Here is a 5,000-nt window from a genome sequence, read left to right on the forward strand (position 1 = left end):
CGTTGCGTAAAGACTCGACGCGCACCCGTGCCGCGGGAGACACGGTGCGGCGGGGAGAATTTATTTGTGCGACAAAAGTATCGTATAGACGTGGCTTAACACGGCCAATACGGATGACGAGTCGTAATCGAACATATATTCGAACGGATCGTTCGGCCGCTCGGCGGCCTAGCGAAACCGTCAATTGCACGCGCGACAGAGATGCGGCGCTACGACCGGGAGTCGCAGCGATCGCCGCTCGTCACGCGAACAGTGTGGCTTTTTGTTTTTATGCAGCCGGCCCTCAGACAGGAGTGGTCCTGGATATTTCTCCACGGACCGCAATGTGCGTTCGAAATGTCGATGTTCAAATGTGTCCTGCAGTTCACACTATGACGCGCAGTTAACTGCGTTCTTCATCGACCCGCGAGCCAAGTGATCCACCGTTCAGGGTAATCGTTTTGTTTTTGTGTGTGTTTTTGTATGAGAAAATATAAAAGGTGCGAAAAAATTAAACAAAAAATTTGAAAATAATACTTATCATTAACGTGTACGACAAATGAAAAGAAAGAAAATCTCTTTTATTTGCGTGGTTGTACACAAAAATTAAAATATTATTTCAAAGTATCAATAGGCGATAGCGAACGCTAATCAAAGCGTGTCGCAACGCACACGTCGCGAATCGACGAGAGAGAGTCAACCGTCTCGGATTCGATTTTGATTCGTATCATTCACGTGTTTTTTGTATTTTTTTCTTTTTTTGCGAGTCTTTGACAACAACAAAACAAAAAGAAAAAACCAACGTTAATGATCCTTCCGCAGGTTCCCCTACGGAAACCTTGTTACGACTTTTACTTCCTCTAAATGATCAAGTTTGGTCAACTTCCCAGCAACGCCGACGGCCGTGAGGCCACCGCGTGTCGGTCCGAAGACCTCACTAAATCATTCAATCGGTAGTAGCGACGGGCGGTGTGTACAAAGGGCAGGGACGTAATCAACGCGAGCTTATGACTCGCGCTTACTAGGAATTCCTCGTTTATGGGGGATAATTGCAAACCCCAATCCCCAGCACGAAGGAGTTTCAACGGGTTGCCCGGGCCTCTAGGCCAGGGAGAACATGTTGATTCCTTCAGTGTAGCGCGCGTGCGGCCCAGGACATCTAAGGGCATCACAGACCTGTTATTGCTCAATCTCGTGCGGCTCGAAGCCGCCGGTCCCTCTAAGAAGAATTTTAATACGTCGCCAGTGAGTTGCGCTCCCCGAGAGTCGCGCACACCTTGAATGACGACGCCTATTTAGCAGGCTAGAGTCTCGTTCGTTACCGGAATTAACCAGACAAATCGCTCCACCAACTAAGAACGGCCATGCACCACCACCCACCGAATCAAGAAAGAGCTGTTAATCTGTCAATCCTTCCGGTGTCCGGGCCTGGTGAGATTTCCCGTGTTGAGTCAAATTAAGCCGCAGGCTCCACTCCTGGTGGTGCCCTTCCGTCAATTCCTTTAAGTTTCAGCTTTGCAACCATACTCCCCCCGGAGTCCAAAATCTTTGGTTTCCCGGAAGCTGCCCGCCGAGCCATTGTAGTAACGTCGGCGGATCGCTAGATGACATATTTACGGTTAGAACTAGGGCGGTATCTAATCGCCTTCGAACCTCTAACTTTCGTTCTTGATTGATGAAAACACCTTTGGCAAATGCTTTCGCTGATGTTCGTCTTGCGACGATCCAAGAATTTCACCTCTAACGTCGCAATACGAATGCCCCCAGTTATCCCTATTAATCATTACCTCGGAGTTCTGAAAACCAACAAAATAGAACCGAGATCATATTCTATTATTCCATGCACGAAATATTCAAGCGGCATTTTGAGCCCGCTTTGAGCACTCTAATTTGTTCAAAGTAAAATTGTCGGCCCACCTCGACACTCACCGAAGAGCACCGCGATAGGATTTTGATATTGAACCGGCGTTTTACCGCCGGCTCACCGACGATATGCTCCGCAGACGTGTCAGTATCACCGCGGATGCGGTGCACCGACAGCGCGGCGCACAAATGCAACTACGAGCTTTTTAACCGCAACAATTTTAGTATACGCTATTGGAGCTGGAATTACCGCGGCTGCTGGCACCAGACTTGCCCTCCAATTGTTCCTCGTTAAAATATTTAAAGTGTACTCATTCCGATTACGAGGCCTCGTAAGAGTCCCGTATCGTTATTTTTCGTCACTACCTCCCCGTGCCGGGAGTGGGTAATTTGCGCGCCTGCTGCCTTCCTTGGATGTGGTAGCCGTTTCTCAGGCTCCCTCTCCGGAATCGAACCCTGATTCCCCGTTACCCGTGACAACCATGGTAGTCGCAGAAACTACCATCGAAAGTTGATAAGGCAGACATTTGAAAGATGCGTCGCCGGTACTGGACCGTGCGATCGGCAAAAGTTATCCAGATTCATCAAAATTAACGACTTCGGACGCATGGCCCTCCGCCGATTGGTTTTGATCTAATAAAAGCACTCATCCCATCACTGGTCAGAGTTCTGATTGCATGTATTAGCTCTAGAATTACCACAGTTATCCAAGTAACTGAGTAAGATCTAAGGAACCAAAACTGATATATTGAGCCATTCGCGGTATCGCCTTAATACGGCTTGCACTGAGACATGCATGGCTTAATCTTTGAGACAAGCATATAACTACTGGCAGGATCAACCAGGGAGCTGCTTACGCAAACGACACGCCTACACCGCGGTCACGCGGCTTCGGCGAGCCGCTGGCTCGGCGGCGTCGAGGGGCGCGCGCTTGCGCGCGCGCCTTCTCGACACGCGTGAACGTAACGCGTCGAATTTGCACGCGACGCGACGTTCGCGCTTCATATCGATAGACTAACTTTGACCGGTCTACGAGCGGCCGTCCCGTCACGATCTCGCAACGAGGTGATGTACAACGATGCTCGACCACTGTGAGGGACATAAAACTGCAACGAACACGACCCCGCGGGCGGGAATCGATGTTGTGACAATTTGAAAATTGAACATTCATCTAAACGCAACTTCTCAATTTTTATTCAATACGTTATTGTAAACATATTAAAACTCGGCTGGCAATTACATGCGCACACACACGCATGATTCGCACTAGATACGATCAACGCCCGGAGCTTGAGGGATAAATTCCAACACGACGCTGCGCACACCGTTTCGACGATGGGCGCGTGTGCGTCCTCTTTTATACATTCTTTCCATATACGGTCGCCGTGGCGACCGCGCACGTGTCGAACACGCTAGGCGCCCTGCGTTGAGGTGTGCCTAGAAGCGTATTCTTTTAACATCACAGATAACACCGGGGGAGACGGTCCCAAATCTTGGTCGATTGGTAACATCACCATACGGTCTGCGAACGCGGTGCTATAATATAATTTTATATTATATTATATAAAATATGAGGAGGAGTAGTATGTATATTCTTTGTTATTTTGTGTTGACACAAGAGAGATATATAAAATGTACTATACACCACACACACAGAGAGAGAGAGAGCTGGGAAAGATCTCGGCGGTCTCGCATTCGAAATACGAATTTGATATAATTTCCTCCGAAAATCCATACCCATATCTATATCATCCATGCGCGAATATATGTATATAATATTCTCACACTTCGCACAAACACAAAAACAAGAACACATTCTCTCTCGTCCGTCGTTCGTGTCTATTTGAGACGAACGACGCGCGGCAACGAGAACGAGTCGACGCTGTGCGCACGACTGTTTCGCTCCACATCTATACCGAGAGCAATAGTCCGCGTCGGCATTGGAGCGGACGTCGAATGTTTCTCGTAGAGCGAGCGAGAGAGAGACGATTTTTCATTTTATTATGTATGTGTATTGGCGTGCAGTAGTAGCACGTAGTAGTACTAGTAGTAGTAGTAGTAGTAGTAAAAAAATATTATTATTTATTTTATTGACTGATATGATTTTGTTTGTTTTCTTTTTTTTGCATAGACATTTGTATTGATAGATATGTTTCTCGTTGAAGCTCGCAGCACACGCTCAGAGAAATGGCAATGTGGGTTTATTTGAAGAAAAGAAAAAACAAAAAAAACAATTATATTTATTAATAATATGTATGTATGTATGTATGTATGTATGTATGTATGTATGTATGTATAATAATGAATTATAATAATTATTCCGATGCAACGTCAGAGGAAAATGTTTCTCGTACAGGTGCGGCGCGCGACGGCCGGCCGCTCGACAGTTTCGCGCCGAATGTTTCTCGTTGAAGCTCGCAGCACACGCTCAGAGAAATGGCAATGTGGGTTTATTTGAAGAAAAGAAAAAACAAAAAAAACAATTATATTTATTAATAATATGTATGTATGTATGTATGTATGTATGTATGTATGTATGTATGTATGTATAATAATGAATTATAATAATTATTCCGATACAATGTCAGAGGAAAATGTTTCTCGTACAAGATCGCCACGCGACGCGACAAGATGCCGTTCAACGGCACGATATCTACAACTCTGTCGATATATATGTAGATAGTATCTACTCTGTCAAGTATATGTGTGTAACGTGTGGTGGTGTGTGGTGTGGGGTTTTGTTAGCGATAGCGATACGTTTCTAGTTAAAATTGAATATTTAAAAATAAAAACTCTTCTGGTAAGAAAAACTATTTATGGTTTATTATGGTGTGTCTAGTGCAACAACATCAACATTGTCATAATCATAATAATATAATTATTATTAGGGCTATAGGTTAACCTTCCAAATAGGGACCGTCGATTTAAATGTCGATATTTTTAATTATTCTAGATAGTACTCACTAAAAGAAACTTAAGTGCTTGCTTACTTACTTACTTACTTAGTTGATTGAGTTTTTTTTTTTTTTTTTTGAAACTTTTTCATACAAATTGATATATAAGACATATATGGCCGTTACCGACCGCCGACCAAAATCTATTTCATAAAACCGACATAAAATTGATGTCAAACGTCAATCACTTTGAGTTGACTAAGT

The 5,000-nt window shown here is 44.7% G+C and overlaps 2 non-coding genes across 2 annotated transcripts; both read right to left on the reverse strand.

Annotated features, from left to right (window-relative positions):
* Positions 1 to 277: 277 nt before the first annotated feature.
* On the reverse strand, positions 278 to 434 carry LOC123719650. Its single transcript, XR_006755715.1, has one exon. It is a non-coding gene; the product is annotated as a 5.8S ribosomal RNA (ribosomal RNA).
* Positions 435 to 784: 350 nt separating this feature from the next.
* LOC123719652 lies at positions 785 to 2,690 on the reverse strand. Its single transcript, XR_006755717.1, has one exon. It is a non-coding gene; the product is annotated as a small subunit ribosomal RNA (ribosomal RNA).
* Between the last annotated feature and the right edge of the window lie 2,310 nt (positions 2,691 to 5,000).

Source organism: Pieris brassicae, unplaced genomic scaffold (assembly GCF_905147105.1).
Source record: "Pieris brassicae unplaced genomic scaffold, ilPieBrab1.1, whole genome shotgun sequence".
Classification (NCBI taxonomy): domain Eukaryota; kingdom Metazoa; phylum Arthropoda; class Insecta; order Lepidoptera; family Pieridae; genus Pieris; species Pieris brassicae.